This window comes from Elephas maximus, chromosome 19, assembly GCF_024166365.1.
Source record: "Elephas maximus indicus isolate mEleMax1 chromosome 19, mEleMax1 primary haplotype, whole genome shotgun sequence".
NCBI lineage: Eukaryota > Metazoa > Chordata > Mammalia > Proboscidea > Elephantidae > Elephas > Elephas maximus.
The window spans coordinates 47,820,996-47,834,402 of NC_064837.1; the positions used below are offsets into that span (position 1 = coordinate 47,820,996).

At 38.0% G+C, this 13,407-nt stretch overlaps 1 pseudogene; it reads right to left on the bottom strand.

Annotated features, from left to right (window-relative positions):
- Positions 1 to 1,143: 1,143 nt before the first annotated feature.
- LOC126063163 (keratin, type I cytoskeletal 24-like) lies at positions 1,144 to 4,002 on the bottom strand (annotated as a pseudogene).
- Between the last annotated feature and the right edge of the window lie 9,405 nt (positions 4,003 to 13,407).

Here is a 13,407-nt window from a genome sequence, read left to right on the forward strand (position 1 = left end):
AATATTGATGGTAGGGATGGCTGCACGACTCTGAATATACTGAAAACCATTGCACTGTGCACTTTAAATGGGTGAATTATGCGATACATGAATTATATTTCAACAAAGCTGTTATAAAAAATTCAGTGCGACTGAAATAGCAAAGACTGAAGGAATTGATTTGCAAGAAGTGGAAAGTTTATTGAAGTAGAAAACAGATTTTACATTTTTAAGAGAAAGCCAAACTCATAAAGACAAAAGAATATCAGAAACGATTACAGCAGTAGTTGAAGCTCTGTCTCCTCAGGCTTATCGGATTGCTCCACATGTTAGTTGGTTTTCATCCTTTACTTCTTGGGGCTACAGCACAGGGAGATACCTTTTACCGTTACTAGAGTTTTACATCAGAAATATGATTGGCTCCATGAAATCAGTTGGCCATTATCTGTCACTGTCCTGGTTCCTCTTTTATTTGAATCTGAAAAAAAAAAAAAGGTGTGAAGGGGAAGAATTTCAGAATTAGAAATGTAAAGGTTAGTTCACAAATCCTGTTTTAAAGGGAATTACCCTAGCCTGTATTTTTAGGGTAAAAAAAAGTGCATGTTTACTCATGATGGGTGCACATTAAATAAGCAGCCAGAAACCAGCTGCTGTCAGTCGAGTCCAGCTCGTGGCCACCCTATGTGTGTCCAGAGCAGACAGAGCTGTGCTCCAGAGGGTTTCCAATGGCTTATTTTTTGGGAAGTAGATTGCCAGGCCTTTCTTCCAAGGTACCTCTGGGTGGACTTGAACCTCCAACGTTTCAGTTAGTAACTAAGTATGCTAATGTTTGAACCACCCAGGGAATTAAGTAAGCAGAAAACTGTATTTTAAAAGCAACTCTACCCTTTAATTGAGCTGCGCGGGTTTCTGCTCTCAGATTCACAGAGATTGACCCTCTAGATCCAGCGCCTTTGCTCCCAGAATTACTGAGAAATAAAAAGGGAAAGAGATCATTATCCTTACTTATCTCTGTTTGACCAAAGAATTGTAAAGAAACAGATTATTTTCTTTCTGAATGGAGCATGTTTCTTCCAAAGGGCACTTATTTAGAAGTTAGAGATACATTTATTATTGAATTAAAAACATTTTCTAGAAAATATACTAAATCAAGGTATTGGTGGCTCACCCTCCCTCTCCATCGAGCAGGCGGCGGCAGGTCTCGATCTCCATCCCCAGGTGGGCCTTGATGTGCAGCAGCTGCTCATATTCTGCGTTCTGGCACTCAATCTCGCCCTGGGTCTGGCAGACCTGCTCCTCCAGGCTGCTGATCGGCGTCTGTGTTTCTGACAGCTGAGCCACATAGCCGGCTTCTGTGTCAGCCAGGGTTCCTTCCAGGGACCTTTGCTACAAATGCCCACGCAAATGGAAATGAAGATATTGTCAGAATCAAACTGTTCAGTATTTAGAGTATGAATGCTGAAATGTACGTTGCTGTGATGAAAGGGTCTTCAAATGAACCACTTCATAGAGCTTCACCCTTGATGATTAATAACCAATAATAGTAATAATAACCAATATTAATTACTCATGTAGGGCTTACTGTATGCTAACATAACTCTCGCAAATATCGACTCATTTAATTTTATAACAACCTTAAAGAAAAAACTCAGTTGCCATTAAGTTGATTCTGATCCATGGTGATCTCATGTGTCTCAGAGTAGAACTGCATTCGACAGGGTTTAGTGGCTGTGGTGTTTCAGGGTAGGACTGTGCTTAGTAGAGCTCTCAATGGCTGTGATATTTCAGGAGATCACCAGGCCTTTCCTCGGAGGCACCTCTGAATGGATTTGAACCACAGTCTTTCAGTTAGTAGTCAAGTGCTTAGCAGTTTACGACCCCCCGGGACCCTCTAGAACAATGTGATGAGATATTTACTATGAGATTATTATCCCCATTTTACAGATGCCAAGAATTTGCCACTGTACTTCAAAATAGTGTCTGCAAAACAATTTTTTTTTTTTTTTTAAAGCTTTGATAGTGTAAACTGAGTGTCCTTTTCCACCTCTGATGGCCAGGACAGACTGCAGTTCAATCTGGAGAGGCTGGAGGACTCGTTTCAGTTCCATCACCTTGCTCTTTGCTGAGCTTGTTGCTCCTGCATCCGTGGAGCTCTGCATCTGCAAGGATGCGCTCATCTTCAAGAACATAACAAAATACAATGGAATCAAAGAAATTCAAGTGTTTCGAGGCCTGGGATTTTGTGTTCTCATGCTCTGTCAGCCCTGAACCACCTGCTTGTTGCATTGCTCCTCAGCCTCCTTGTGGTTTTGCTCAGCCAGCTCCTTATACTGCTTCCTCATGTTGTTTAGCAGCTTGGTTAGATCAGTCCCTGGTGCTGCGTTCATTTTGACAGTCACGTCCCCAATGCCTGTCTCTGCAAAATGCTCATTTCCTGGCAAAGAACACAGAAATCACTGTAGCGAAAATCGTTTGGGTTGGGAGCCTTGTCGAATAGTGATGGAAAGCCCCTTTGTGGGTTTATTACTCCTACCTCCCCACGGTTCTTCTTGAGGTAAGCCGGTTCTTCCGTTAGACTTTCAGACTACGTGTTAAGGTCCGATGTGGTCATATTCAGCTCATTAAGCACTTTCTGTAGGCCATTTGATATAAAAAAAAAAAAAATTTTTTTTCCAACTGACTGGTGTAGGTACAGCTCGTTTTCGTAGCTTAAGAAATTTTTGGAATATGATTTGTGAATGTGATCATTTACTTTAAAAAGGATTTGCCAAGTACCATCCAGCTGAAGTTGAAATTTCTTGTTTGTGCCATAGTGATGGGTGCTATTTTGAGGCAAACTCACTTCATTTTGAAGTTCTCAGCTGCAAGCCTAGCATTGTCAATTGGTGAAGTTAAGCTGGCATTATCAGTAGTGGCTGTTACAATCTAGATTTAAAGATATAAAAAAAAAAAAAAGCCAAACCATTTTAATGGACACTGCATAATTACTGATTCACATATAATTGTCAAGAAATAGTTGCAGAGAAATTTTTTAGGAACTACTAGCCAGTATAGATTACAGAAGAGGTATCATCACCGAGTTTCTCACATAACTCCTTAGATCTTCAGTTACTGGCTAGCACTTGCTGTAACCCCTTCCAGAAGCCCCATCTCCAGCCCCAGCCCCAGATTTGTCATACTAGTATTGACTCATTGCCATTACTATCACGTACACATACTAATTAGCTGCCTGGCATTGTCTAAAATTTATTCTTATGTATAAATACTCAAGTGAGATGCAAAGAGAAAGTGTGGTTGGATGTCAGGTATGGTACTGTTAAAACACATAGGTCCCATTTTACATATATAATGAGAAAATATGTTTTCAAACAAATTCCTTGATTTAAAATTTTCATTACAGTACATGATCTGAATAAAAATGAAAAACACAAAAGGAATAGAAATTGAGCAGTGTATAATTTCTTACCTGATTTCCTCAGATCTTCAATTATTGGGTAGTACTTGCTGTAATCCCTTTCAGAAGCACCATCTCTAGACCCAGGCCCAAATCTGTCATACCACTCCTTGATTTTGTTCTCTAGGTCAGTGTTGGCCTCCTCTAGGGCTCTGACTTTGTCTAGGTAATTGGCCAGGTGGTCACTGAGGTTCTGCATGGTTTGCTTTTCAACTCTGGAGAAAAGCCCTCCATCACCAACACCACCACCCATACCATTGCCATAGCTATAGAAGCAAGCCTCCTCTAGCACTGCCACCAAATCCAGAAGCCCTGCCTAAGCCAGCCCCAGAGCCTGAGGCTCCTCCAAAACTGCCTCCTACTGAGCAGCTACCCAATCCCTCTCTAAAGCTGCCGCCAAAGCCACTGCCAGACCCTCTACTCAGGCCACGGCTGCTGGCTCCTTCTTGGAAGCCCTGAGCAGTGCCACCCCCTAGGCTGCATCTGCTTCCGCTGCTCCCACCAGCAGACACCCTGACAGAGCTGCTGCCCCCAGCCCTGGAGGAGGAGATGCGAGATGAGCAGGACATGGTGCTCTCCAACGTTTAGCTTGTCCAAGCGTGAGAAGTGCAAGTAAGAACCGCTCTGATATGGAAGTCCTTTGGTCCTTATATGCACAATTTTTAGGGAGTTCCCTTCATTTGGCTTTGTCATTGCTTCACATTTCTAATCCATTCTGGGTTAATTTATTTGTAGTTAACTTCAATCTATTGGGCCAATTAATACTGGAAAATTAGACACGGATGTAGTAAAATTAAAGGTGTTATTATTAGAATTCATCAGTACTTGACAATCTATTATTCCCCACCAATCTTTTCTTCACCTTCATATAAATTTGTAGTTGGCCAATCATACATCTCATTGTCTCTAAGTCCATAAAACTCATACATTTTCCCTATGTCATTCCGGTAGGATTATTAAATCATAGTTCAGTGATAGTCTCAACCCAAATACAAGTTCTATTCGGTAGTAATTTTTCAGGCAAAATTTCTTTTCTTTCTTTTTTATGCACTGTTAATGATGAGTAGCTTCATATTCCCTTTAAACTTTGGGGGAACAAATTGAGCATTGTAGCTATTTTTGCAGAGAGAAAGACTGATGGTTGCTAATTTACGTGAAACAGTTTTGAAAGCAAGCTTTATTGAAAAGGTGGAGTTGTTAGTAAGTTTTCATTGAATCAGGCTATGTAAGCTTTTTGGGCAATAATAATTCTTCCTTTCAGCCTCCTGATTCAATACACAAAGAGCTTTTTCTCTTCTTCAGATCCATTTTGGCCTATCCCTAAGTTTTTTTTTTTTTTTAATTCACAAGACTTAGTTTCTTCTTTGTCTTTGTCTTCTTTCTTCTACTTTCCATTAAACACAATCCAAAGATACCCGCCTACTTTCCTTATTAATTATGGACATGTCTATAATATCTTTATTTTACCCTTAAAAGGTAAATTTATAAGCTCTTTTATTTTGCAAGTTAACTTTGAAAATATGTTTTGCGATTGTACTTTCCGTAGCCCTTCCTATGCACCCGACCATGGTGAAGATGTAGTTATGTCAAGGAGCATCAGTGATCTTACAGAAGTAGATGACTCCTGAGAAAAATGAATGATGACAGCAAATTTGTGGAGTTTTATACAATTCAGTAAGATTTCCAAGAATTTTTTCTACATCCTCCCATCTGGCATTTATTTTCCCCTTCCCTATGCACTCCTAGCATGCATCTCTTCCTGTATGATAGTGATCTAAGTCTGTTGGAAACAGCAGGACAAATACAGTGCATTGTATTAAGTAATAAAATAGAAGTTTGCCCAAAATGCCATAGGTCCCCAGAAAGTGGAGGGGCTAATGGTGGAAGGGGCATCAGGAAAGATTTCATAGCTGAAATGTCATTTGACGTGGGAATGAAGAATAACTATTTGTAAGGACACATATTCTATGACTTATATTCTTAGGAGTCTTCCAAAGAACAAAGAAAAAATTTACTTATTTTTTAAAAAATAAGTAATTAAAAAAACTCGTTCTATATTGCAATTACCATATGGACCTACTGGATCCTTTCATAAGTCTGTGACACATTATGGGATCTTAGTAATCTTATTTTTTCCTAGATATTGGAACATTTTGCTGTTTCATTATCCTAGGAATTATTTCATCTTACTTATCAATTATTCCCAACCTGTTAAAGGAGAAGAATGGTGGAATTGCCTAGAAGGATGATGAAACTATGAAGTAAACCATTTTTGTTTTTTTTTACACCATCATCTTTCTTAATGCATTGCTTACAGTATTACATCATCTTACAAGGAAATAGAGAGGAAGTTTGGAGACGACATCTTTGTGGTCTTATTCTTTTCTTTTTTAAGTTTTCCTTGAATGTTGTTGAAAATCTAGAGTTTTTCATTTTCTGTCCATCCTGGCAAAGAAAAGAAAGTTGACAGAAGAAGACATTTCATAATTATTAGAAAAATCAAATTGATGTGAAGAGCAGAGTGTGTAACTCTAGACTCTGGGTATGGTGAAATTGATTGCGTAAGAGAGACCTCAGACTTTGAGTTTCAGATGACAATATCCTAGATGAATTTCCTCAGAATCAAGAATCAAGGGGTGAGCAGTTTATTTCTAAGGACAAAAAAGAAATACAGTGTTCTTATCTACAGTCATTCTGTAGGAAGGAGTTCATCACATACTATTTTGCCACAATAATCTGGGCCATACTATTTTGCTCAAAGAATGTGTGACATTATTTTTTCATCTTTTAAGATAGATGTTTATAGTCAAAATGTACTTGATATGGTTTGTAAGTGCACAGATGTTGAAGACAGGTGTGTATGGAAAGGTGATTGGGAGGAAACAGGTGATGTAGAAATAAAAAAAATGTTGAATTGGCTGTTCAATTGGTGTTTATAAATCTAAAAATAAAAATCTTTTGCAATTATGGAGCAAAGAAGGTCACTCTCCTCTCTTCAAGAATTTTATGCGCCATCAAATTTCTCAAATGTATTTTGTTGATGCAAATCGAAAACCAGAAGTAACAGTAAGGTGGGAACTTTTAGAAATGTATTTGAAATCTAGAATCAGTATTTTCAGGGTGAATATATTCTAGGTTCATGAATAATAGTCAATGAGCAGTTGGCTGCATTCAAAGGATATTCCAGGAAATTTTTATTCATGGAATAAAAATACACGCCTACTTTCCTTATTAATTATGGACATGTCTAATATAGAAGTTTTTTCTTTTACTTCTATAATATCTTTATTTTACCCTTAAAAGGTAAATTTATAAGCTCTTTTATTTTGCAAGTTAACTTTGAAAATATGTTTTGCGATTGTACTTTCCATAGCCCTTCCCATGCACCCGACCATGGTGAAGATGTAGTTATGTCAAGGAGCATCAGTGATCTTACAGAAGTATTCATGGAATAAAAATTCGGGCTTGTTATGTTTAAATTCATATTAAAATTTCTAATAAGTTTGTTTTCACTGCCTCTTTATCTTATTTCATAAAATCACATAAAATTATAAGAAAAAAAATAAAAGGATCCATTGGAGCGGGTTGGTAAGTGGTGATGACTATTGTTTTCGAGTACACTGGGGGCTAATGGGCAATCTTTGCTTCAGAGCTGCGGTTAGGCTGGCAGATACTTTGGTCCACATCAGTCTCAGGCTCCCTCTGTCCAGTCCTGCTTCCTCCCTTTTCCTTGAATAGGTGTTTCACCTTTTGACCTTTTAACTCTACCTCAGCCTCTACTTCCTGAAGAACAATCTTCAACAAAGCTCAAAGAAGTGAAGTACTTCCCCAAAGTGTTGGAACTGGGATTCTAACCCAGGTCTATACATTCCATGCTCAGTGCTATTTAAAGAATGCTTGGATTTGATGTCAGAGGACCTGCTATAGAGTTCTGACTCTATCTCTTACCATAAAACCTTAATTTAAGCTAGAAACTTGGATTTTTTTGAGCTACAGTTTCCTCACTTGTAAAATTAGGGGTAATAATTCCTGTCCTCCCTACTGTGCAGGATTATAATGTCAAATGTGAGAATGTACAAGTATTTTGTAAAATGTAATTCTATATGCAAACATAAGGCTTGATCATTTTTATTTTTTTGGGTGTTTATTGTCTACTTGATAAGCCCACCTGGGGCACAATTGGGAGATCAGCCTAACTTCATCTGATTAAAGAGTTTTATAGTTAGTTTTCTATGTACACCTGATGTCCTTAGTACCTTTTCTAAAGGATTTTATCTTGGGTAATTTTTATGTAAAATTATTGTTTTTTCAATCATGTAGACCCTACCTATGAATACCTTTGGATTTAAATTTAAAACTGTAATTAGCCACTCTCACATACCTTACCTATCAGGGGTTGTAGTTCAGTGTCCGGGTGGGATGAATGCGTGTCTGTTACATGAGCTCATTTCTGGCTTGGTCAGCTGCTTCAGTGGGGAACTGAGCTGGCTGTGAGTCACTCTGGTCTGGGGCATTACTGTAGAACAGAGGTCTGAAATACAATCCCATTTTACTTACTAATTTTTTCTTTTCTTCCTTCCTTCCCCTTTTCCTTCTTTCCTTCCTTTTTCTTTCTAGCCATTCTAATAATTGAACTATCCCTTAGTTTCCTTATAGTTTTGCTTGACAAAAATTTCCTGTTATTGTGCCTGGCCACAACCGATGACTGCCCTGACAGGGAGCACAACGGAGAACCTCTGAGGGAGCAGGAGATCAGTGGGATGCAGACCCCAAATTCTCATAAAAAGACCAGACTTAATGACCTGACTGAGACTAGAGGAATCCCGGCGGTCATGGTCCCCAAACCTTCTGTTGGCCCAGGACAGGAACCATTCCCGAAGACAACTCATCAGACATGGAAGGGACTGGACAATGGGTTGGAGAGAGATGCTGACGAAGAGTGAGCTACTTGTATCAGGTGGACACTTGAGACTGTGTTGGCATCTCCTGTCTGGAGGGGAGATGGGAGGGTAGAGAGGGTTAGAAACTGGCAAAATTGTCACGAAAGGAGAGACTGGAAGAGCTGACTCATTAGGGGCAGAGTAAGTGGGAGTATGGAGTAAGGTGTATATAAGCTTATATGTGACAGACTGACTTGATTTGTAAACGTTCACTTAAAGCTCAAAAAAATTATTAAAAAAAAATAAATGTTTCAAAAAAAATTTCCTGTTATTTTTATCATTATTCAAATGTTGAAACAGATCTGTGGCTGAGGCAGCATTCCTTTTAAGTAGTTAAAGTACTACTAGATTTTCTAATGCATCACTACCTAATTAAAAGGAATAGAAAAAATTAACTTAGCATCATACTTTCATCTTCTCTTTATTCTTTCTGCTAAAATGAACCCTGACAAAAATGATTATTTTGGAGGTGAGGTAGAAAAGCATGGAGGCATGATTCTTTTTTGTGATAAGCCACTGTCATCAATTTGGTTTTCATATTCACTTATAGGTCAGCAATTGTCAGAGTTTTTAGGACGTTGATTGTGCAGTTGACCTCTATTTTGTTCTGCAGATAAGCCTTATTTTGATACTGTTTTTGGAAAGTGGTTAAAATTTGATTCAAATAATAATATTTCTAAAATGCTTTTCTATTAAATTGCCTATATGTATATAAATATATATACATATAAAAAAACACAAACATATAGAATCTAGTCCAATGACTTCAGGAAAATTTTGAATAAACCCATTTAAGGAAATTCTCTACCACATAGAAAGGAATGAAGAATTTAAAGTAATTTGGAGCAATTCCTTCCTTTTAAAGTTAAAAAATTAAGACTCCCTGTGGTGATTTCTTTAAGATTGCAGTCTTGTTAATGCTATTGCTTGAACAAAAATTTAGGATATCTGTATTTTATTTGTTCCTTAACTTAAAAGATAAAGAATATTCTCCCTTACATTACTTTATAGATTTTGGTGTTGTAGCCAAAGAGGAAGCTAGATCAAAATATCTGATTGAATTAAACTAGACTCACATCTCCCTGCTATGCCATAATGACTTTAAAAATTAGAGATGGGAATTTTGATAGCTTCAGATTAATTTATTTTGGGTAAGGATGAACTGGAAGCTTGCTTTCTTTATTACTCACGTTATATATAGTAATATGAGAAGTTAACGTGATGATTTTAAATCTGTTGCGCCATTTATAACAGAATATAGTAAATAGTGCTATTGCTTCATTCTTTTACTATTCACTTGTTGATCTATTCACTTATTCTAATATTTATATTCAATTTATCAGTTATATTTATTCTGTTTTATTCTATACTATTATTTATTTCCTATTTATAATTCATCATTCTATAATTTATTTTACTTGGTTATTTAGTTTGCATTTTACATATCAGTAATAAGTCAACTCTGATCAATTATTTATCGAGCACCTTGCAAAAATCAACAGTTTAGTTGATTTAAAAAGAACAGAAAAAGTTAAATTAGGAATAAAATTGCCAAGACATAGTCCCTGTTCTTCAGGAATTTAGAGTATGTTTTTTGTTGTATTTTATGTAATTGCAGCAAGCCTTTTCTTATTTATTTTTACAATGCTGGGAAAATATTGGAAAAATAATTTACATTTTCTTCTACTAAGAAACAATAGAAAGATATTATTTACTGTCTTGATGGTTGACCTAGATCTAGGCGCACATGGCTGATTTATCATTGTCCCATGTTTACAAACAACTGCCCTAGTTAGAGACCCAGTATCCATGTAGCTTGCTCCCACTACCTACTTCCATCTTGCCATCCCGCTAGTTACTTCCACTTGCCATCCCGCTACCTATTTCCACACCACCTTCTGTCACAGACTTGCAACCATATCTTGCCACCCAGTGTAGAAACCCAGACTCTCTCCCCAATTTTGTGCAACTGCTGTGCTGCTAAAATGGAGACCCTGTCTGCCATCTGCTGTCAAAGACTTGTGCCACCTCCATAATGCCTAATTGTCCAAATTCTTTTTGACCACCAAGCTGTTGGGGCCAATGTAGGAGTTTCTCCAGTCTCTGTCAGGCCAGTACGTCTGGTCTTTTTTGTGAGTCAGAATTTTGTTCTACATTTTTCTCCAGCCCTGTTCAGGACCCCCTATTGGGATCCCTGTCAGAGCAGTCAGTGGTGGTAGCTGGATACCATCCAATTGTGCTGGACTCAGTCTGGTGGAGGCTGTGGTGGTTTGGTTCATTAGTCCTTTGGACTAATCTTTCCCTTGTGTCTTTGGTTTTCTTCATTCTGCCTTGCTCCAGATGGGGTGAGAACAGTGGAGTATCTTAGATGGCCGCTCACAAGCTTTTAAGACCCTAGATGTGACTCACCAAAATGGAATGTAGAACATTTCCTTTATAAACTATGTTATGCCAATTGAGCTAGACATCTGCCAAGACCATGGTCCCCACAGCCGTCAACTCAGTAATTTGGTCCCTCAGAAAGTTTGGATGTGTGTATGGAGCTTCCGTGACCTTGCCTTGGACAAGGTGTGCTGGCTTCCCAGGTATTGTGTACTGTCTTACCCTTCACCAAAGCTACTACTCATCTATTGTCTCTTTAGTGTTTTTCCATCCCCACTCTTCCCCTCCCTCATAACCATCAAAGATTGTTTCTTTTTGTGTGCAAACCTTTTCAGGAGTTTTTATAGTAGTGGTCTCATACAATATTTGTCCTTTTGTGATTGACTTATTTCACTCAGCATAATGCCCTCCAGATTCATCCATGTTGTGAGACGCTTTGCAGAGTCATCATTTTTCTTTATTGTTTTGTAACACTCCATTGCGCGTACGTACCATAATTTTTTAATCTATTCATCTACTGATAAACATCTAGGCTGTTTCCATCTTTTTGCTATTGTGAACAATGCTGCAGTAAACATGGGTGTGCATATGTCTATTTGATAGCTCTTATTTCTCTAGGATCTATTCCTGGGAGTGGGATTGCTGGATCATATGGTATTTCTATTTATCGTTAATTATTTTTTATTTTGTAGTATTTTATTTCTTTGGGAAAGAATCTCTCTCTCTGTTTTAACTGTGACACAGTCAGATATAAGAAAGCAGTTTCTAAAAATTAATTTAAAATTCATTTTTAATGAGTAATATTTTCTTACCTTCTACTTTAATTCCACCAACTTTAAGATGCACAGCATGAGACAAGTCTGGTGAAAATTATAATTAAGGAGAACTTCCAATGAAATCTTTCAATTTCCTATGATTCTCTGACAATCACACTTGCTTCATTAACTTAGAAGCGTCAAGTCTTTGTCTTGATGAATTCTTAGAGAAGTGAACGTTATTTACTTTCTTTTCATTTGACATTGATCATTGATAAAATCAAGCACTTTAGGTCCACTTTGAAGAAAAGAAGTCACAGCTATTTGTTTCTCTGTCTGCCCATCTGTTTTTAAAACACTTTGTATAAAATCACTTCTTTCGTTGAGTAAGTTTCAGGGGATTTATTTTTTGAAATCCTTGCCAAATTTGTAGGCTAGTGTGTTAGGTGGGAAGAGTATTGGACCAGCAATTTGGAGACCTGGGTTCAAGTCCTGTATTGTCATTTAGTTGCTTTGTGACCTAGGATAAGACAGGTAACATAGATCTAAGTCTGAATCTTGACCTGCAAATGGTCACCATACCTCTTACCTTTTGTGAAGATCAAATTCATACTATGTGTCTGTATATAAAGATTCAAAAGTGCGATATAAATATTAAGTGTAATCACCATTAAATTAATTGTGATGCCCACGTTAGTTTTCTGGAGATCTGGGTATCTCCAGACTTCACTGAAGGTGGGGAGGAAGGGGTTGTGTGGATTTTATGGCATGGCTTAAATGGTGAGTCCCAGAAGAAGCATTTTTATGTCAGATTGAAAGAGTACCCATTTGTATTTTCTTTCTTTTCTTGTTTCTAGGCCTAGAAATGTGATTGTGGCAACATATTGAAAAATGTTATCTTCTGATATGTCTGAAACATGTACATTTATATTGGCCGAATTTCCCACTTTTGCTTTAATTGCCCAGAAAATGATTTCAATGAATGTAAATTTTTCTTAAGCTCACCTTGATTCAATTCTCCTTCACACACACACACACACACACACACACACACACACACACACACACACACACACACACACACCCCTTGTATGGTCAAGCCTTCTGAGTACTGTTATACTGTTAATCTGACCCAGAGTGGTGATTCGGGTATGCCAAGGAGGAATTGCTTTCATCTGCTGTATATAGGGGCTGAGGGGCCTCTGTGAAAGGATTTCCAGCCTTCTCCATGATTTGGCTTTGGATATATGCATGTGCAAAGAACTGGCAGGGACCTGACGGATGCTAAATATTAAAGAAGACCTCTAAGAGAGAATTCATTTTTTTATCATTGTAAACACTTGCCAATTCAACATCTTCCAAGTGTACAATTCAAGTGATACCAATTACATCAGTTATGTTGTGTAACCATCCCCAATAGCTGTAGCCAAATTTTCTATCACCATAAACAGAAACTCAATGTTTCTTAAACAATGATTTCTGCTTCCTTCCCCTGCCCCCCACCTCTGGTGGTAGCCACTATTAAACTTTGATCTCTGTACATTAGTCTATACTAGGTATTTCATATAGATAAGATCATGTGATATTTGTCTTTTGTGACTGAATTACTTCACTCCGCATACTGTAGCATGTGTCAGGACTTCATTGACAGAATTCATTTTTAGGAAAGAAGGAGTCTACCATGAGCTATACTTGGCAACAGGGCCTGGATATAGGAGGGGCATGGTGGTCTTGAATGTGGAATGCTCACCCATCCTGGCAGTTGTGGGGGTGAGGAGGGTGTAGGGGAGGAATGCGCTGAAGCTGAAATCTTGGGGTCCTGCTGTGAGACCCCTCTACAGAACAGAGCTCCAAGGAGATGGGGTAGGATGTTTCCTTTCTCACTTTTCAGATGGCA